The sequence below is a fragment of the Phalangium opilio genome, unplaced genomic scaffold (genome assembly GCF_054372755.1).
Source record: "Phalangium opilio isolate 3A_F unplaced genomic scaffold, DU_Popi_V2 ptg000003l_1, whole genome shotgun sequence".
NCBI lineage: Eukaryota > Metazoa > Arthropoda > Arachnida > Opiliones > Phalangiidae > Phalangium > Phalangium opilio.
In genome coordinates, this window is record NW_028324145.1 from 936,226 (window position 1) to 958,592 (window position 22,367).

The window sequence follows — 22,367 nt, forward strand, 5'->3', positions numbered from 1 at the left end:
TATAATTATCCGAACATTTGTGTCAAGGTCAAATTATTTACATCCCCGTATCTCTGGTAGAACCAGAGTTACCAGCCTCCAGAATTTAGTCTAATGTATTTCCTATGGAGGGGTTTGTTTGTTTACGATTAGCTTAATTACTCGACTACTGTTTGTCGAAGCCCTAATTCTTAGTATGGCTAGATGGGGGACAAATTGGTCTATAACATACTCAAAGGACATCCCCGTATCTCCAGTAGAAACAGAGTTAGGAGCCTGCAAAGTATAGTCTAATGCATTTTCTATGGAGGGGTTTGTTTTTTCACGTATTGCTTAATTACTTGACCCTGTTCTTTCGATTAAAAATAATAACATATCTTTAGTGTAGCGGTTATCGCATCCGCCTCACTCCCGGAAGGCCACAGGTTCGAAACCGCGAAGTTTTTTTTTATAATTATCCGAACATTTGTGTCAAGGTCACATTATTTACATCCCCGTATCTCTGGTAGAACCAGAGTTACGAGCCTCCAGAATTTAGTCTAATGTATTTCCTATGGAGGGGGTTTGTTTGTTTACGATTAGCTTAATTACTCGACTACTGTTTGTCGTAGCCCTAATTCTTGGTATGGCTAGATGAAGGACAAATTGGTCTATAACATATTCAAAGGACATCCCCGTATCTCCAGTAGAAACAGAGTTACGAGCCTGCAAAATTTATTTTCAAAAATCAAAAGGAACCTTCTAACAATAAGTGAGACAAAAAATAAGTTGACGACGATATTGCGGTAGCCTCAAGTTTAAAGTATCCTTGTATGGGGAGCAAAGAGTACTATAACATATCCAAAGGAAATCCCAGTATCTCTTGTAGAACAAGAGTTATGAGCCTCCAAAGTTTAGTGCAAAAATCATAAGTAACATAATAAAAATAAGTGAGACGATTCAAAAGTTGACGAACATTTTGCTTAATATCTCGGACCCTGTTTGTCCTAGCTCAATGTTTTTAGTATGGTTAGATGGGGGACAATTTGGACTATAACATATCCTAAGGACATCCCCGTATCTCTAGTAGACACAGAGTTATGGGCCTGCAAAGTATCGTCTAATGCATTTGCTATGGACGGGTTGTTTGTTTACGTTCAGCTTAATTACTCGGCCCCTGTTTGTCGTAGCCCAATGTTTTTAGTATGGTTAGATGGGGGACAAATTGGACTATAACATACTCAAAGGACATCCCCGTATCTCCAATAGAAACAGAGTTACGAGCCTGCAAACTATAGTCTAATGCATTTCCTATGGAGGGGGTTTGTTTCGTTACGTTTTGCTTAAGTACTCGGCCCCTGTTTGTCGTAGCCCAAAGTTTTTAGTATGGTTAGATGGGGACAATTTGGACTATAACATATCCTAAGGACATCCCCGTATCTCTAGTAGACACAGAGTTATGGGCCTGCAAAGTATAGTCTAATGCATTTCCTATGGAGGGGTTTGTTTGTTTACGATTAGCTTAATTACTCGACTACTGTTTGTCGTAGCTCAATGTTTTTAGTATGGTTAGATGGGGGACAAATTGGACTATAACATACTCAAAGGACATCCCCGTATCTCCAGTAGAAACAGAGTTACGAGCCTGCAAAGTATAGTCTAATGCATTTTCTATGGAGGGGTTTGTTTTTTCACGTATTGCTTAATTACTTGACCCTGTTCTTTCGATTAAAAATAATAACATATCTTTTGTGTAGCGGTTATCGCATCCGCCTCACTCCCGGAAGGCCACAGGTTCGAAACCGCGAAGTTTTTTTTTATAATTATCCGAACATTTGTGTCAAGGTCACATTATTTACATCCCCGTATCTCTGGTAGAACCAGAGTTACGAGCCTCCAGAATTTAGTCTAATGTATTTCCTATGGAGGGGGTTTGTTTGTTTACGATTAGCTTAATTACTCGACTACTGTTTGTCGTAGCCCTAATTCTTGGTATGGCTAGATGAAGGACAAATTGGTCTATAACATATTCAAAGGACATCCCCGTATCTCCAGTAGAAACAGAGTTACGAGCCTGCAAAATTTATTTTCAAAAATCAAAAGTAACCTTCTAACAATAAGTGAGACAAAAAATAAGTTGACGACGATATTGCGGTAGCCTCAAGTTTAAAGTATCCTTGTATGGGGAGCAAAGAGTACTATAACATATCCAAAGGAAATCCCAGTATCTCTTGTAGAACAAGAGTTATGAGCCTCCAAAGTTTAGTGCAAAAATCATAAGTAACATAATAAAAATAAGTGAGACGATTCAAAAGTTGACGAACATTTTGCTTAATATCTCGGACCCTGTTTGTCCTAGCTCAATGTTTTTAGTATGGTTAGATGGGGGACAATTTGGACTATAACATATCCTAAGGACATCCCCGTATCTCTAGTAGACACAGAGTTATGGGCCTGCAAAGTATCGTCTAATGCATTTGCTATGGACGGGTTGTTTGTTTACGTTTTTTTTTATAATTATCCGAACATTTGTGTCAAGGTCACATTATTTACATCCCCGTATCTCAAGGTAGAACCAGAGTTACGAGCCTCCAGAATTTAGTCTAATGTATTTCCTATGGAGGGGGTTATCTCTTGTAGAACAAGAGTTATGAGCCTCCAAAGTTTAGTGCAAAAATCATAAGTAACATAATAAAAATAAGTGAGACGATTCAAAAGTTGACGAACATTTTGCTTAATATCTCGGACCCTGTTTGTCCTAGCTCAATGTTTTTAGTATGGTTAGATGGGGGACAATTTGGACTATAACATATCCTAAGGACATCTCCGTATCTCTAGTAGACACAGAGTTATGGGCCTGCAAAGTATCGTCTAATGCATTTGCTATGGACGGGTTGTTTGTTTACGTTCAGCTTAATTACTCAGCCCCTGTTTGTCGTAGCCCAATGTTTTTAGTATGGTTAGATGGGGGACAAATTGGACTATAACATACTCAAAGGACATCCCCGTATCTCCAATAGAAACAGAGTTACGAGCCTGCAAACTATAGTCTAATGCATTTCCTATGGAGGGGGTTTGTTTCGTTACGTTTTGCTTAAGTACTCGGCCCCTGTTTGTCGTAGCCCAAAGTTTTTAGTATGGTTAGATGGGGACAATTTGGACTATAACATATCCTAAGGACATCCCCGTATCTCTAGTAGACACAGAGTTATGGGCCTGCAAAGTATAGTCTAATGCATTTCCTATGGAGGGGTTTGTTTGTTTACGATTAGCTTAATTACTCGACTACTGTTTGTCGTAGCTCAATGTTTTTAGTATGGTTAGATGGGGGACAAATTGGACTATAACATACTCAAAGGACATCCCCGTATCTCCAGTAGAAACAGAGTTACGAGCCTGCAAAGTATAGTCTAATGCATTTTCTATGGAGGGGTTTGTTTTTTCACGTATTGCTTAATTACTTGACCCTGTTCTTTCGATTAAAAATAATAACATATCTTTAGTGTAGCGGTTATCGCATCCGCCTCACTCCCGGAAGGCCACAGGTTCGAAACCGCGAAGTTTTTTTTTTTTGCTTGGAACATGCAAAGACCTTTATAATTATCCGAACATTTGTGTCAAGGTCATATTATTTACATCCCCGTATCTCTGGTAGAACCAGAGTTACGAGCCTCCAGAATTTAGTCTAATGTATTTCCTATGGAGGGGTTTGTTTGTTTACGATTAGCTTAATTACTCGACTACTGTTTGTCGTAGCCCTAATTCTTAGAATGGCTAGATGGGGGACAAATTGGTCTATAACATTCTCAAAGGACATCCCCGTATCTCCAGTAGAAACAGAGTTACGAGCCTGCAAAGTTTATTTTCAAAAATCAATAGTAACCTTCTAACAATAAGTGAGACAAAAAGTAAGTTGACGACGATATTGAGGTAGCCTCAAGTTTAAAGTATCCTTGTATGGGGAGCAAAGAGTACTATAACATATCCAAAGGAGATCCCAGTATCTCTTGTAGAACAAGAGTTATGAGCCTCCAAAGTTTAGTGCAAAAATCATAAGTAACATAATAAAAATAAGTGAGACGATACCAAAATTGACGAACATTTTGCTTAATATCTCGGCCCCTGTTTGTCGTAGCTTAATGTTTTTAGTATGGTTAGATGGGGGACAATTTGGACTATAACATATCCTAAAGACATCCCCGTATCTCTAGTAGACGCAGAGTTATGGGCCTGCAAAATATAGTCTAATGCATTTCCTATGGACGGGTTGTTTGTTTACGTTTAGCTTAAATACTCGGCCCCTGTTTGTCGTAGCTCAATGTTTTTAGTATGGTTAGATGGGGGACAAATTGGACTATAACATACTCAAAGGACATCGCCGTATCTACAGTAGAAACAGAGTTACGAGCCTGAAAAGTATAGTCTAATGCATTTTCTATGGAGGGGTTTGTTTGTTCATGTATTGCTTAATTACTTGACCCTGTTCTTTCGATTAAAAATAATAACATATCTTTAGCGTAGCGGTTATCGCATCCGCCTCACTCCCGGAAGGCCACAGGTTCGAAACCGCGAGGTTTTTTTTGTTGCTTGGAACATGCAAAGACCTTTATAATTATCCGAACATTTGTGTCAAGGTCACATTATTTACATCCCCGTATCTCTGGTAGAACCAGAGTTACGAGCCTCCAGAATTTAGTCTAATGTATTTCCTATGGAGGGGTTTGTTTGTTTACGATTAGCTTAATTACTCGACTACTGTTTGTCGTAGCCCTAATTCTTAGTATGGCTAGATGGGGGACAAATTGGTCTATAACATACTCAAAGGACATCCCCGTATCTCCAGTAGAAACAGAGTTACGAGCCTGCAAAGTTTATTTTCAAAAATCAAAAGTAACCTTCTAACAATAAGTGAGACAAAAAGTAAGTTGACGACGATATTGAGGTAGCCTCAAGTTTAAAGTATCCTTGTATGGGGAGCAAAGAGTACTATAACATATCCAAAGGAGATCCCAGTATCTCTTGTAGAACAAGAGTTATGAGCCTCCAAAGCAAAGAGTACTATAACATATCCAAAGGAGATCCCAGTATCTCTTGTAGAACAAGAGTTATGAGCCTCCAAAGTTTAGTGCAAAAATCATAAGTAACATAATAAAAATAAGTGAGACGATACCAAAATTGACGAATATTTTGCTTAATTACTCGGCCCCTGTTTTTCGTAGCTCAATGTTTTTAGTATGGTTAGATGGGGGACAAATTGGAATATAACATACTCAAAGGACATCGCCGTATCTACAGTAGAAACAGAGTTACGAGCCTGCAAAGTATAGTCTAATGCATTTTCTGTGGAGGGGTTTGTTTGTTCATGTATTGCTTAATTACTTGACCCTGTTCTTTCGATTAAAAATAATAACATATCTTTAGCGTAGCGGTTATCGCATCCGCCTCACTCCCGGAAGGCCACAGGTTCGAAACCGCGAAGTTTTTTTTTATAATTATCCGAACATTTGTGTCAAGGTCACATTATTTACATCCCCGTATCTCTGGTAGAACCAGAGTTACGAGCCTCCAGAATTTAGTCTAATGGATTTCCTATGGAGGGGTTTGTTTGTTTACGATTAGCTTAATTACTCGACTACTGTTTGTCGTAGCTCAATGTTTTTAGTATGGTTAGATGGGGGACAAATTGGACTATAACATACTCAAAGGACATCCCCGTATCTACAGTAGAAACAGATTTACGAGCCTGCAAAGTATAGTCTAATGCATTTTCTATGGAGGGGTTTGTTTGTTCACGTATTGCTTAATTACTTGACCCTGTTCTTTCGATTAAAAACAGTAACATATCTTTAGTGTAGCGGTTATCGCATCCGCCTCACTCCCGGAAGGCCACAGGTTCGAAACCGCGAAGTTTTTTTTGCTTGGAACATGCAAAGACCTTTATAATTATCCGAACATTTGTGTCAAGGTCACATTATTTACATCCCCGTATCTCTGGTAGAACCAGAGTTACGAGCCTCCAGAATTTAGTCTAATGTATTTCCTATGGAGGGGTTTGTTTGTTTACGATTAGCTTAATTACTCGACTACTGTTTGTCGTAGCCCTAATTCTTAGTATGGCTAGATGGGGGACAAATTGGTCTATAACATACTCAAAGGACATCCCCGTATCTCCAGTAGAAACAGTGTTACGAGCCTGCAAAGTTTATTTTCAAAAATCAAAAGTAACCTTCTAACAATAAGTGAGACAAAAAGTAAGTTGACGACGATATTGAGGTAGCCTCAAGTTTAAAGTATCCTTGTATGGGGAGCAAAGAGTACTATAACATATGCAAAGGAGATCCCAGTATCTCTTGTAGAACAAGAGTTATGAGCCGCCAAAGTTTAGTGCAAAAATCATAACTAACATAATAAAAATAAGAGAGACGATACCAAAGTTGACGAACATTTTGCTTAATATCTCGGCCCCTGTTTGTCGTAGCTCAATGTTTTCAGTATGGTTAGATGAAGGACAAATTGGACTATAACATATCCTAAGGACATCTTGGTATCTTTAGTAGACACAGAGTTATGGGCCTGCAAAGCATAGTCTAATGCATTTCCTATGCAGGGGTTTGTTTGTTCACGTATTGCTTAATTACTTGACCCTGTTCTTTCGATTAAAAATAATAACATATCTTTAGTGTAGCGGTTATCGCATCCGCCTCACTCCCGGAAGGCCACAGGTTCGAAACCGCGAAGTTTTTTTTTTTGCTTGGAACATGCAAAGACCTTTATAATTATCCGAACATTTGTGTCAAGGTCATATTATTTACATCCCCGTATCTCTGGTAGAACCAGAGTTACGAGCCTCCAGAATTTAGTCTAATGTATTTCCTATGGAGGGGTTTGTTTGTTTACGATTAGCTTAATTACTCGACTACTGTTTGTCGTAGCCCTAATTCTTAGAATGGCTAGATGGGGGACAAATTGGTCTATAACATTCTCAAAGGACATCCCCGTATCTCCAGTAGAAACAGAGTTACGAGCCTGCAAAGTTTATTTTCAAAAATCAATAGTAACCTTCTAACAATAAGTGAGACAAAAAGTAAGTTGACGACGATATTGAGGTAGCCTCAAGTTTAAAGTATCCTTGTATGGGGAGCAAAGAGTACTATAACATATCCAAAGGAGATCCCAGTATCTCTTGTAGAACAAGAGTTATGAGCCTCCAAAGTTTAGTGCAAAAATCATAAGTAACATAATAAAAATAAGTGAGACGATACCAAAATTGACGAACATTTTGCTTAATATCTCGGCCCCTGTTTGTCGTAGCTTAATGTTTTTAGTATGGTTAGATGGGGGACAATTTGGACTATAACATATCCTAAACACATCCCCGTATCTCTAGTAGACGCAGAGTTATGGGCCTGCAAAATATAGTCTAATGCATTTCCTATGGACGGGTTGTTTGTTTACGTTTAGCTTAAATACTCGGCCCCTGTTTGTCGTAGCTCAATGTTTTTAGTATGGTTAGATGGGGGACAAATTGGACTATAACATACTCAAAGGACATCGCCGTATCTACAGTAGAAACAGAGTTACGAGCCTGCAAAGTATAGTCTAATGCATTTTCTATGGAGGGGTTTGTTTGTTCATGTATTGCTTAATTACTTGACCCTGTTCTTTCGATTAAAAATAATAACATATCTTTAGCGTAGCGGTTATCGCATCCGCCTCACTCCCGGAAGGCCACAGGTTCGAAACCGCGAGGTTTTTTTTTTGCTTGGAACATGCAAAGACCTTTATAATTATCCGAACATTTGTGTCAAGGTCACATTATTTACATCCCCGTATCTCTGGTAGAACCAGAGTTACGAGCCTCCAGAATTTAGTCTAATGTATTTCCTATGGAGGGGTTTGTTTGTTTACGATTAGCTTAATTACTCGACTACTGTTTGTCGTAGCCCTAATTCTTAGTATGGCTAGATGGGGGACAAATTGGTCTATAACATACTCAAAGGACATCCCCGTATCTCCAGTAGAAACAGAGTTACGAGCCTGCAAAGTTTATTTTCAAAAATCAAAAGTAACCTTCTAACAATTAATAAAAAATGTCTTCGTGGACAAAGACTTGAAAAAGTAAATGATAAGAAAACAAAATGGAATGACCGAAGTAGCAGATATTAAACTTTTTCTTTAAAGACATGATTATAAAACATCAATTATTTGAAAAAAAAAACTTATCTTCGTTTTTTTCACCAAAATTACATTTGCATTGTTTTCGAAAGACAGATTATTCATTCTATATATCCTTTGTGGTAATAACAGTTTTCGAATGAAAAGGATTAGAATAAATATCCGAGGATGGATATGGGTTATTTTTAAAGGTTTCTCTTTTCGAACTATAAGGCAAAACGTTGTTTAAAACGACTAAATTCAACCGAAGGAAGAAATTTTATCTTTCATCATGATTGACATTTTAAACGTCGCTTTAGGGTGCTTTGGTTTTGCGCCTGCATTTATACGACCACGATTCAATTTGGGTCCCATTTTTTGGGTCGATGATTTGAAATGTTTTATAAATGAATCATTAAAATCTGGATAAAAGACATTATTAACAAAAAACCTTTGGTATATTATTGAGTGCGTGAGAACTGTTTTAAAAGTTGTGATTGAATTAGTTTGGTATGACTTCAACTCGCTATGAGGAACACATTGTGTTTCTATCATGGTCTACACTGGAAATCTAGCTGTAAATATAAACGATGTCGCATGTTTCTGTTATATAGTAAATCTTTGACACGAACCATTTTGAAAAGAATGGAAAATTTAATGATACAAAATTTTTGGGCAAATGTAATTTTGGTGAAAAAAACGAAGATAAGTATTTTTTTTTTAAATAATTGATGTTTTATAATCATGTCTTTAAAGAAAAAGTTTAATATCTGCTACTTCGGTCATTCCATTTTGTTTTCTTATCATTTACTTTTTCAAGTCTTTGTCCACGAAGACATTTTTTATTAATATCTGTTCCTTCAGTCTTCATTTTAATTAAGATTGTTAAGAAACTGTGGCATTTTTAAAATCTGCACTAAGCACAAACATAAATATAGGGGAGCGTAAGCATAAGGGACCTAATATTGCTAGTTAGTTACTAATGCTTTCAGGTACCAGTTAATCAGTTATCAACAATGAGATTAATTTATCACTGAAAACATCAAATTTTCATAATAAAATTATTTTGGCCTTTCCTTATCCCCTGGCTTTGAGCATTAAAATATTTAAAATAACACTGAGGATTATCTAGAATCATTTCTACTGATATTTCAAATTCAGAAGAATCAGAGTCATCGTTTTGAGTCTTTCAGATGACTGGCTTGGACTTATGTTGCTGGTATTTGGTTTTCGTTGTAGCAAAGAGAATTGGTATATTCTCTTTGGTTCTAGCAGTGTAACCAGGGATAAGGGAATTGAGATGGATTGCAAATAATGATGGGCGACCTACGGCCAGACTTGTAAATAGTGATAATTTCATCGAGAGCCAGCAGGGCTCCCGACCCACCCAAAGCCCAATTTTCTTGGGTACCCGGGGCTCCCTAGTGGACAAGGGTAATTACATAAAAAACTCGAATTTCATACTGAGGCATAGAACTATTTTGGTGTCGAGGAAAGCCGCGTATTTTTAACTTTTACTTTCACTTTTGAGTCTTGAACTCTTGTGAGAGTTCTCATCGCCCCGAATTTTTCAGGGTACCCGGGTGGTACCCGACCCCCTATAAAAATATTTTATCAGGGTGTCCTGTGAATTTTCTTGGGTGTCACAGTCACAGGCTCCCTGGTACCCCCTATTTACAAGTCTGCCTACGGCACCGTATCTCTCCCAATGTACCTCGCGCACGCCCCTACCCTTCGGTAGGCGATCGCTAAGTGCTGCCGCGTAGCGCCATTTTATTTGTATGAGAGCTAGCTTCTAATTTTAAGATAGAGGGGGCGCCCTTTACAATTTCATCCAGTACGAGTGTACGACCCTACCTAACCGCTGAGGATGCTGGGAGGACTACGGTGCCGTAGGTGGGGGTACACAGGCAACGCTATAGGTATGGGGGTTTCCAATACAAGGTATAACCAAAGAGAATATAGGGGAGGAGTGGAAAGAGGGGAAAATCTTGTTGCTCTTTTCTACCGCGCATCTTCAATGCGCAGTATCGAGGCATTTCCGTTTGAGACATTTAACGGTATCGTAGGTGACGCGACTGAGCCGGAAACTCCCTCGTACCACTAGTATAATTTAGGGGCAACAATGTAATTTAGCCTTGTGGAGCGGGGATCTTCAACTCCTCCCCTATATTCTCTTTGGTGTAACTGAGACAAAGTTTCTTCCTGCAAGCATAGCCCACTCGATCCGCGCTCATGGACACAAGCTGCTCGCGCTATATAATAATATTTGACCACGTCGTCTGCTAAACTTAGGAATTGGACAATTAAACTTTTTGAGTTAATGTCTGGACTCTGGTTACCCTTGCATTTTCTTAGTGGTCCCGTGGTTTTATTTTTAAACTGGTAATTTGCCCTGTATCATTATTGTGTAAGAGACAGCCTGGCAGCCCCGTATTTGTTTACCCTGCCCATAGCCCACTAGATAACGCGTAACACTACGCAAGATGCAGAGCAGCGTCCGTGAGCACGGATCGAGTGGGCTATGCCCTGTCTGGCCAAGTCAGCTGACTTAGGTGAAATATTTATTACTTCTATGCGACTTAATTCTAGACATTCTTGAACGAATCATCTTGTGAAAATTTTATAAGCCAGGCTTCTGGCGCTGGGTTTTTTCTGAGCCAAATTTGCTTTTTAAATTTAAAAAAAAATTAACTTCAACCGTTTTTCCTCTCTTCAGAAATTACCAATGATAGTGTGTTACATATTTATCCAAAATTTATATTAATTAATTAACACACCGTACATCCCTTTAATTTGTAATTTCGCGCTTGGAAGAGGCTGAATTAAAAATATTGATTTGATGACAGGATAGTGTGATTGAATCTATCATTTATTTTGGCAGCAAAAAACGTATCTTCGTAGCGGTAACCCTTGTCTAGAAACCAGGGAATGAACCCTTCTGCGTAGTTTGAATTAATCTACTGTACACATCAAAAATGTATCTAATTTAAACATAAACCTTTATTCTAAATTATAGCGGTTATAAATAGTAATTAAAAACGTAACTGTTACCTAATAAAAATGATTGCAAGAGCCGGGATAAAAAACTGGTTTGTCAGCAGGGTTTAGTGATCGTGTGATTTAATCTATCAATTATTTTACCACTAATTTAAACAAACAAAATGATCTGCGCAGTGGTTACCGTTGACCGCATGCACCAGATATAATCTCTGTAGCGTTTATCGTTGGCAATCTGGCCATTGTTTATTGTTTTCTTAGGTAACGTTAGAATGAGCGCAAAATAATTAATAATTCAATTGTTACCTAGTACAAATGATTGGAAGGACCTGAATTAAAAATATTGGTTGATTTGGTGACAGGGTTTAGTGACAGTGTGATTGAATCTATCATTTATTTTACCAGTAAAAACGTATCTTCGTAGCGGTAACCGTTGCCTGACGGCAGCAGTCGAGAAACCAGGGAACGAACCCTTGTGCGTAGTTTGCATTGATCTACTTTAAACAACAAAAAATGATTTAATTTAAACAAATTACCTAATTAGCGGCTATCGTTGACCGATGGCACCAGGTGAAACACCTTAAACGAACGCAACACGGCCAATTGGTCTCTAGTCTACAATAGTACAATCAGCCTGTCTTGAACTTTTGACCGAGGCTTAGTGAAATAAGTGAATTTAAAAATTATCGGCTAAATCTTAACTTTAAATTCTTTTGTATTAAATTATAATGAAGTTTAACTTACGAGAATAAAATAAAATTGGGACTAATTAACCCCTTCTTTTAGATGAAAAGTGGAAACATTTGCCTTAAGCTCGTCCATAAACAGAGCGGACGACGCATTTAGTAAACAAAAAACTTCGCTCTATTAGCGGTAAAACAGCGTAAGTCCAACAGTACGTTTCTCTATGATTTTAGCTAGGACTATACCACGTAAGTCCAACAGAATAAAAGGTCGTAAGTTTAAGTATGTGCTTAAAAGTACAAAAAGTAATACTAAATATTAATTGTTTTCAATAAAACTTCGAAAGGCACCAGAAAAGTGTTCAACCTTTCATTTAAAACCATTTTCAGACCTATCGAATAAATAGTCTTCAAAAAATGGTCGAGACCATTTGGCTATCACAGCAAACATTTCCCATGTTATTCCTATGGGAAAATTTCCCTTTTTTTGCCAAAATGTCTTAATTTTTTTATGGAAATGAAAACCACCCTTAGCAACTTTATTTTCTATGAAGAAAACTAATAGAGGGATCTCTTTGAAATTTTAACCACATATTAAGGGTCCGAATTTTAGTTCAGTGGAATTTTTTCAAAGCAGTAACCATGCTAGGAAAAAAGTTACATCGAATCAAAAAACCACCCTTATACATTAAACGCAGTATGAGGTCTTATCTAAGAGAGCAACCGCTCTCTCAGAATTACTCGACTACTGTTTGTCGTAGCTCAATGTTTTTAGTATGGTTAGATGGGGGACAAATTGGACTATAACATACTCAAAGGACATCCCCGTATCTCCAGTAGAAACAGAGTTACGAGCCTGCAAAGTATAGTCTAATGCATTTTCTATGGAGGGGTTTGTTTTTTCACGTATTGCTTAATTACTTGACCCTGTTCTTTCGATTAAAAATAATAACATATCTTTTGTGTAGCGGTTATCGCATCCGCCTCACTCCCGGAAGGCCACAGGTTCGAAACCGCGAAGTTTTTTTTTATAATTATCCGAACATTTGTGTCAAGGTCACATTATTTACATCCCCGTATCTCTGGTAGAACCAGAGTTACGAGCCTCCAGAATTTAGTCTAATGTATTTCCTATGGAGGGGGTTTGTTTGTTTACGATTAGCTTAATTACTCGACTACTGTTTGTCGTAGCCCTAATTCTTGGTATGGCTAGATGAAGGACAAATTGGTCTATAACATATTCAAAGGACATCCCCGTATCTCCAGTAGAAACAGAGTTACGAGCCTGCAAAATTTATTTTCAAAAATCAAAAGTAACCTTCTAACAATAAGTGAGACAAAAAATAAGTTGACGACGATATTGCGGTAGCCTCAAGTTTAAAGTATCCTTGTATGGGGAGCAAAGAGTACTATAACATATCCAAAGGAAATCCCAGTATCTCTTGTAGAACAAGAGTTATGAGCCTCCAAAGTTTAGTGCAAAAATCGTAAGTAACATAATAAAAATAAGTGAGACGATTCAAAAGTTGACGAACATTTTGCTTAATATCTCGGACCCTGTTTGTCCTAGCTCAATGTTTTTAGTATGGTTAGATGGGGGACAATTTGGACTATAACATATCCTAAGGACATCCCCGTATCTCTAGTAGACACAGAGTTATGGGCCTGCAAAGTATCGTCTAATGCATTTGCTATGGACGGGTTGTTTGTTTACGTTTTTTTTTATAATTATCCGAACATTTGTGTCAAGGTCACATTATTTACATCCCCGTATCTCAAGGTAGAACCAGAGTTACGAGCCTCCAGAATTTAGTCTAATGTATTTCCTATGGAGGGGGTTATCTCTTGTAGAACAAGAGTTATGAGCCTCCAAAGTTTAGTGCAAAAATCATAAGTAACATAATAAAAATAAGTGAGACGATTCAAAAGTTGACGAACATTTTGCTTAATATCTCGGACCCTGTTTGTCCTAGCTCAATGTTTTTAGTATGGTTAGATGGGGGACAATTTGGACTATAACATATCCTAAGGACATCTCCGTATCTCTAGTAGACACAGAGTTATGGGCCTGCAAAGTATCGTCTAATGCATTTGCTATGGACGGGTTGTTTGTTTACGTTCAGCTTAATTACTCGGCCCCTGTTTGTCGTAGCCCAATGTTTTTAGTATGGTTAGATGGGGGACAAATTGGACTATAACATACTCAAAGGACATCCCCGTATCTCCAATAGAAACAGAGTTACGAGCCTGCAAACTATAGTCTAATGCATTTCCTATGGAGGGGGTTTGTTTCGTTACGTTTTGCTTAAGTACTCGGCCCCTGTTTGTCGTAGCCCAAAGTTTTTAGTATGGTTAGATGGGGACAATTTGGACTATAACATATCCTAAGGACATCCCCGTATCTCTAGTAGACACAGAGTTATGGGCCTGCAAAGTATAGTCTAATGCATTTCCTATGGAGGGGTTTGTTTGTTTACGATTAGCTTAATTACTCGACTACTGTTTGTCGTAGCTCAATGTTTTTAGTATGGTTAGATGGGGGACAAATTGGACTATAACATACTCAAAGGACATCCCCGTATCTCCAGTAGAAACAGAGTTACGAGCCTGCAAAGTATAGTCTAATGCATTTTCTATGGAGGGGTTTGTTTTTTCACGTATTGCTTAATTACTTGACCCTGTTCTTTCGATTAAAAATAATAACATATCTTTAGTGTAGCGGTTATCGCATCCGCCTCACTCCCGGAAGGCCACAGGTTCGAAACCGCGAAGTTTTTTTTTATAATTATCCGAACATTTGTGTCAAGGTCACATTATTTACATCCCCGTATCTCTGGTAGAACCAGAGTTACGAGCCTCCAGAATTTAGTCTAATGTATTTCCTATGGAGGGGGTTTGTTTGTTTACGATTAGCTTAATTACTCGACTACTGTTTGTCGTAGCCCTAATTCTTGGTATGGCTAGATGAAGGACAAATTGGTCTATAACATATTCAAAGGACATCCCCGTATCTCCAGTAGAAACAGAGTTACGAGCCTGCAAAATTTATTTTCAAAAATCAAAAGTAACCTTCTAACAATAAGTGAGACAAAAAATAAGTTGACGACGATATTGCGGTAGCCTCAAGTTTAAAGTATCCTTGTATGGGGAGCAAAGAGTACTATAACATATCCAAAGGAGATCCCAGTATCTCTTGTAGAACAAGAGTTATGAGCCTCCAAAGTTTAGTGCAAAAATCATAAGTAACATAATAAAAATAAGTGAGACGATTCAAAAGTTGACGAACATTTTGCTTAATATCTCGGACCCTGTTTGTCCTAGCTCAATGTTTTTAGTATGGTTAGATGGGGGACAATTTGGACTATAACATATCCTAAGGACATCCCCGTATCTCTAGTAGACACAGAGTTATGGGCCTGCAAAATATAGTCTAATGCATTTCCTATGGACGGGTTGATTGTTTACGTTTAGCTTAATTACTCGGCCCTTGTTTGTCGTAGCTCATTATTTGTAGTATGGTTAGATGGGGGACAAATTGGACTATAACATACTCAAAGGACATCCCCGTATCTCCAGTAGAAACAGATTTACGAGCCTGCAAAGTATAGTCTAATGCATTTCCTATGGAGGGGGTTTGTTTCGTTACGTTTTGCTTAAGTACTCGGCCCCTGTTTGTCGTAGCCCAAAGTTTTTAGTATGGTTAGATGGGGGACAATTTGGACTATAACATATCCTAAGGACATCCCCGTATCTCTAGTAGAAACAGAGTTATGGGCCTGCAAAGTATAGTCTAATGCATTTCCTATGGAGGGGTTTGTTTGTTTACGATTAGCTTAATTACTCGACTGCTGTTTGTCGTAGCTCAATGTTTTTAGTATGGTTAGATGGGGGACAAATTGGACTATAACATACTCAAACGACATCCCCGTATCTCCAGTAGAAACAGAGTTACGAGCCTGCAAAGTATAGTCTAATGCATTTTCTATGGAGGGGTTTGTTTGTTCACGTATTGCTTAATTACTTGACCCTGTTCTTTCGATTAAAAATAATAACATATCTTTAGTGTAGCGGTTATCGCATCTGCCTCACTCCCGGAAGGCCACAGGTTCGAAACCGCGAAGTTTTTTTTTATAATTATCCGAACATTTGTGTCAAGGTCACATTATTTACGTCCCCGTATCTCTGGTAGAACCAGAGTTACGAGCCTGCAAAGTTTATTTTCAAAAATCAAAAGTAACCTTCTAACAATAAGTGAGACAAAAAATAAGTTGACGACGATATTGAGGTAGCCTCAAGTTTAAAGTATCCTTGTATGGGGAGCAAAGAGTACTATAACATATCCAAAGGAGATCCCAGTATCTCTTGTAGAACAAGAGTTATGAGCCTCCAAAGTTTAGTGCAAAAATCATAAGTAACATAATAAAAATAAGTGAGACGATACCAAAGTTGACGAACATTTTGCTTAATATCTCGGCCAATGTTTGTCGTAGCTCAATGTTTTTAGTATGGTTAGATGGGGGACAATTTGGACTATAATATATCCTAAGGACATCCCCGTATCTCTAGTAGACACAGAGTTATGAGCCTGCAAAATATAGTCTACTGCATTTCCTATGGACGGGTTGTTTGTTTACGTTTAGCTTAATTACTCGGCCCCTGTTGGTCGTAGCTCAATATGTTTAGTATGGTTAGATGGGGGACAAATTGGACTATAACATACTCAAAGGACATCCCCGTATCTCCAGTAGAAACAGAGTTAGGAGCCTGCAAAGTATAGTCTAATGCATTTTCTATGGAGGGGTTTGTTTTTTCACGTATTGCTTAATTACTTGACCCTGTTCTTTCGATTAAAAATAATAACATATCTTTAGTGTAGCGGTTATCGCATCCGCCTCACTCCCGGAAGGCCACAGGTTCGAAACCGCGAAGTTTTTTTTTATAATTATCCGAACATTTGTGTCAAGGTCACATTATTTACATCCCCGTATCTCTGGTAGAACCAGAGTTACGAGCCTCCAGAATTTAGTCTAATGTATTTCCTATGGAGGGGGTTTGTTTGTTTACGATTAGCTTAATTACTCGACTACTGTTTGTCGTAGCCCTAATTCTTGGTATGGCTAGATGAAGGACAAATTGGTCTATAACATACTCAAAGGACATCCCCGTATCTCCAGTAGAAACAGAGTTACGAGCCTGCAAAATTTATTTTCAAAAATCAAAAGTAACCTTCTAACAATTAGTGAGACAAAAAATAAGTTGACGACGATATTGCGGTAGCCTCAAGTTTAAAGTATCCTTGTATGAAGAGCAAAGAGTACTATAACATATCCAAAGGAGATCCCAGTATCTCTTGTAGAACAAGAGTTATGAGCCTCCAAAGTTTAGTGCAAAAATCATAAGTAACATAATAAAAATAAGTGAGACGATACAAAAGTTGACGAACATTTTGCTTAATATCTCGGACCGTGTTTGTCCTAGCTCAATGTTTTTAGTAGAATTAGATGGGGGACAATTTGGACTATAACATATCCTAAGGACATCCCCGTATCTCTAGTAGACACAGAGTTATGGGCCTGCAAAGTATAGTCTAATGCATTTGCTATGGACGGGTTGTTTGTATACGTTTAGCTTAATTACTCGGCCCCTGTTTGTCGTAGCTCAATGTTTTTAGTATGGTTAGATGGGGGACAAATTGGACTATAACATACTCAAAGGACATCCCCGTATCTCTAATAGAAACAGAGTTACGAGCCTGCAAACTATAGTCTAATGCATTTCCTATGGAGGGGGTTTGTTTCGTTACGTTTTGCTTAAGTACTCGGCCCCTGTTTGTCGTAGCCCAAAGTTTTTAGTATGGTTAGATGGGGGACAATTTGGACTATAACATATCCTAAGGACATCCCCGTATCTCTAGTAGACACAGAGTTATGGGCCTGCAAAGTATAGTCTAATGCATTTCCTATGGAGGGGTTTGTTTGTTTACGATTAGCTTAATTACTCGACTACTGTTTGTCGTAGCTCAATGTTTTTAGTATGGTTAGATGGGGGACAAATTGGACTATAACATACTCAAAGGACATCCCCGTATCTCCAGTAGAAACAGAGTTACGAGCCTGCAAAGTATAGTCTAATGCATTTTCTATGGAGGGGTTTGTTTGTTCACGTATTGCTTAATTACTTGACCCTGTTCTTTCGATTAAAAATAATAACATATCTTTAGTGTAGCGGTTATCGCATCCGCCTCACTCTCGGAAGGCCACAGGTTCGAAACCACGAAGTTTTTTTTTTTGTTTGGAACATGCAAAGACCTTTATAATTATCCGAACATTTGTGTCAAGGTCACATTATTTACATCCCCGTATCTCTGGTAGAACCAGAGTTACGAGCCTCCAGAATTTAGTCTAATGTATTTCCTATGGAGGGGTTTGTTTGTATACGATTAGCTTAATTACTCGACTACTGTTTGTCGTAGCCCTAATTCTTAGTATGGCTAGATGGGGGACAAATTGGTCTATAACATACTCAAAGGACATCCCCGTATCTCCAGTAGAAACAGAGTTACGAGCCTGCAAAGTATATTTTCAAAAATCAAAAGTAACCTTCTAACAATAAGTGAGACAAAAAGTAAGTTGACGACGATATTGAGGTAGCCTCAAGTTTAAAGTATCCTTGTATGGGGAGCAAAGAGTACTATAACATATCGAAAGGAGATCCCAGTATCTCTTGTAGAACAAGAGTTATGAGCCTCCAAAGTTTAGTGCAAAAATCATAAGTAAGTAACATAATAAAAATAAGTGAGACGATACCAAAGTTGACGAACATTTTGCTTAATATCTCGGCTCTACGACAAACAGGGGCCGAACCACCAACCTATTGGTTAACAGCCGAACGCGCTAACCATTGCGCCACGGAAGCCCAAAAATTAAATGCTCGTCAGGTATTGTGTAAAAACCTTGACTTTTCACGTCACATGTGAGACCTCACAACACTGTTCTCGGATGGGCTCGAACCACTAACCTATTGGTTAACAGCCGAACGCGCTAACCATTGAGCCACGGAAGCTCAGAAATTAAATGGTTGTCACGTATTGTGGAAAAGTTATGACCTTTAACGCTACATCTGAGACCCAACAACACCTCTCCCGGGTGGACTCGTACCACCAACCTTTCGATTAACAGCTGATCGCGCTAACCATTGCGCCACGGAAGCCCAAAAATTCAATGTTCGACAGGTATTGTGGAAAAACTCTGACATTTTATGTTACATTTGAGACGTCACAACACCGCTCCCGGGAGGGCTCAAACCACCAGTCTTTTGAATAGCAGCTGAACGCGCAAACCATTGCGCCACGGAAGCCCAAAAATTAAATGGTCGTCAGGTATTTTGGAAAAACCTTGACTTTTAACGTCACATCTGAGACGTCACAATACCGCTCCCGGATGGGCTCGAACCACAAACCTATTGGTTAACAGCCGAACGCGCTAACCTTTGAGCCACGGAAGCTCAGAATTTAAATGGTTGTCAGGTATTGTGGATAAGTTATGACTTTTTACGTTACATGTGTGACCCTACAACACCTCTTCCGGTTGGGCTCGAACCACCAACCTTTCGGTTAACAGCCGAACGCGCTAACCATTGCGCCAAGGAAGCCCAAAAATTTAATGGTCGTCAGGTATTGTGGCAAAACTTTGGCTTTCTACGTTACATTTGAGATCCCACACCATCGCTCCCGGGTGGGCTCGAACCACCAACCTATTGGTTAACAGCCGAACGCGCTAACCATTGAGCCACGGAAGCTCAGAAATTAAATGGTTGTCACGTATTGTGGATAGGTTTTGACTTTTTACGCTACATCTGAGACCCCACAACACCTCTTCCGGGTGGGCCTGAACCACCAGCCTTTCGATTAACAGTTGAACGCGCTAATAATTGCGCCACGGAAGCCCAAAAATTAAATCTTCGTCAGGTATTGTGGAAAAACTCTGACATTTTACGTTACATCTGAGACCTCACAACACCGCTCCCGGATGGGCTCGAACCACCAACCTATTGGTTAACAGCCGAATTCGCTAACCATTGAGCCACGGAAGCTCAGAATTTAAGTGGTTGTCACATATTGTGGAAAAATTTTGACATTTTACGTTACATCTGAGACGTCACAACACCGCTCCCGGATGGGCTCGAACCACCAACCTTTCGGTTAACAGCTGAACGCGCTAATCATTGCGCCACGGAAGCCCAAAAACTAAATGTTCGTCAGGTATTGTGGAAAAACTCTGACATTTTACGTTACATCTGAGACCTCACAACACCGCTCCCGGATGGGCTCGAACCACCAACCTATTGGTTAACAGCCGAACGCGCTAACCATTGCGCCACGGAAGACCAAAAATTAAATGGTCGTCAGGTGTTGTGGAAAAAACCTTGCCTTTTTACGTCACATCTGAGACGTCACAAAACCGCTCCCGGATGGGCTCGAACCACAAACCTATTGGTTAACAGCCGAACGCGCTAACCTTTGAGCCACGGAAGCACAGAAATTAAATGGTTGTCAGGTATTGTGGATAAGTTATGACTTTTTACGTTACATGTGTGACCCTACAACACCTCTTCCGGTTGGGCTCGAACCACCAACCTTTCGGTTAACAGCCGAACGCGCTAACCATTGCGCCAAGGAAGCCCAAAAATTTAATGGTCGTCAGGTATTGTGGCAAAACTTTGGCTTTCTACGTTACATTTGAGATCCCACACCATCGCTCCCGGGTGGGCTCGAACCACCAACCTATTGGTTAACAGCCGAACGCGCTAACCATTGAGCCACGGAAGCTCAGAAATTAAATGGTTGTCACGTATTGTGGATAGGTTTTGACTTTTTACGCTACATCTGAGACCCCACAACACCTCTTCCGGGTGGGCCTGAACCACCAGCCTTTCGATTAACAGTTGAACGCGCTAATAATTGCGCCACGGAAGCCCAAAAATTAAATGTTCGTCAGGTATTGTGGAAAAACCTTGACTTTTTACGTCACATCTGAGACCTCACAACACCGCTCCCGGATGGGCTCTAACCACCAACCTATTGGTTAACAGCCGAACGCGTTAACCATTGCGCCACGGAAGCCCAAAAATTAAATGGTCGTCAGGTATTGTGGAAAAACTTTGGCTTTCTACGTTACGTTTGAGATCCCACAACGCCGCTCCCGGGTGGGCTCGAACCACTAAATTATTTGTTAACTGCTGAACGCGCGTTGTGGAAAAGTTTTGACTTTTTACGCTACATCTGAGACCCCACAACACCTCTCCCGGGTGGGCTCGAACCTTCAACCTTTCGATTAACAGCTGAACGCGCTAATCATTGCGCCACGTAAGCCCAAAAATTAAATGGTCGTCAGGTATTGTGGAAAAACTTTGGCTTTCCACGTTACGTTTGAGATCCCACAACACCGCGCCCGGGTGGGCTCGAACCACCAACCTATTGGTTAACAGCCGAACGCCCTAACCATTGCGCCACGGAAGCCCAAAAATTAAATGATCGTCAGGTATTGTGGAAAAGTTTTGACTTTTTACGCTACATCTGAGACCCCACAACACCTCTCCCGGGTGGGCTCGAACCACCAACCTTTCGATTAACAGCTGAACGCGCTAACGATTGCGCCACGGAAGCCCAAAATTTCAATGTTCGTCAGGTATTGTGGAAAAATTCTGACATTTTATGTTACATCTGAGACGTCACAACACCGCTCCCGGGAGGGCTCAAACCACCAGGCTTTTGAATAGCAGCTGAACGCGCTAACCATTGCGCCACGGAAGCCCAAAAATTAAATGGTCGTCCGGTATTGTGGAAAAACTTTGACTTTTTACGTAACATCTGAGACCTCATAGCACCGCTCCCGGGTGTGCTCGAACCACCAACCTTTCTGTTAACAGCCGAACGCGCTAACGATTGCGCCACGGAAGCCCAAAATTTAAATGGTCGTCCGGTATTGTGGAAAAACCTTGACTTTTTACGTCACATCCGAGACGTCACAACACCGCTCCCGGATGGGCTCGAACCACCAACCTATTGGTTAACAGCCGAACGCGCTAACCATTGAGCCACGGAAGCTCAGAAATTAAATGGTTGTCACGTATTGTGGATAGGTTTTGACTTTTTACGCTACATCTGAGACCCCACAACACCTCTTCCGGGTGGGCCTGAACCACCAGCCTTTCGATTAACAGTTGAACGCGCTAATAATTGCGCCACGGAAGCCCAAAAATTAAATGTTCGTCAGGTATTGTGGAAAAACCTTGACTTTTTACGTCACATCTGAGACCTCACAACACCGCTCGCGGATGGGCTCTAACCACCAACCTATTGGTTAACAGCCGAACGCGTTAACCATTGCGCCACGGAAGCCCAAAAATTAAATGGTCGTCAGGTATTGTGGAAAAACTTTGGCTTTCTACGTTACGTTTGAGATCCCACAACGCCGCTCCCGGGTGGGCTCGAACCACTAAATTATTTGTTAACTGCTGAACGCGCGTTGTGGAAAAGTTTTGACTTTTTACGCTACATCTGAGACCCCACAA

The 22,367-nt window shown here is 39.7% G+C and overlaps 1 long non-coding RNA gene across 1 annotated transcript; it reads right to left on the reverse strand.

The window, feature by feature from the left end:
• Positions 1 to 10,961: 10,961 nt before the first annotated feature.
• On the reverse strand, positions 10,962 to 11,706 carry LOC149716908 (uncharacterized). The gene is made up of 3 exons (XR_016365554.1): positions 11,515 to 11,706; positions 11,167 to 11,441; positions 10,962 to 11,096 (listed from the first exon to the last, which is right to left on the reverse strand). It is a non-coding gene; the product is annotated as an uncharacterized LOC149716908 (long non-coding RNA).
• Between the last annotated feature and the right edge of the window lie 10,661 nt (positions 11,707 to 22,367).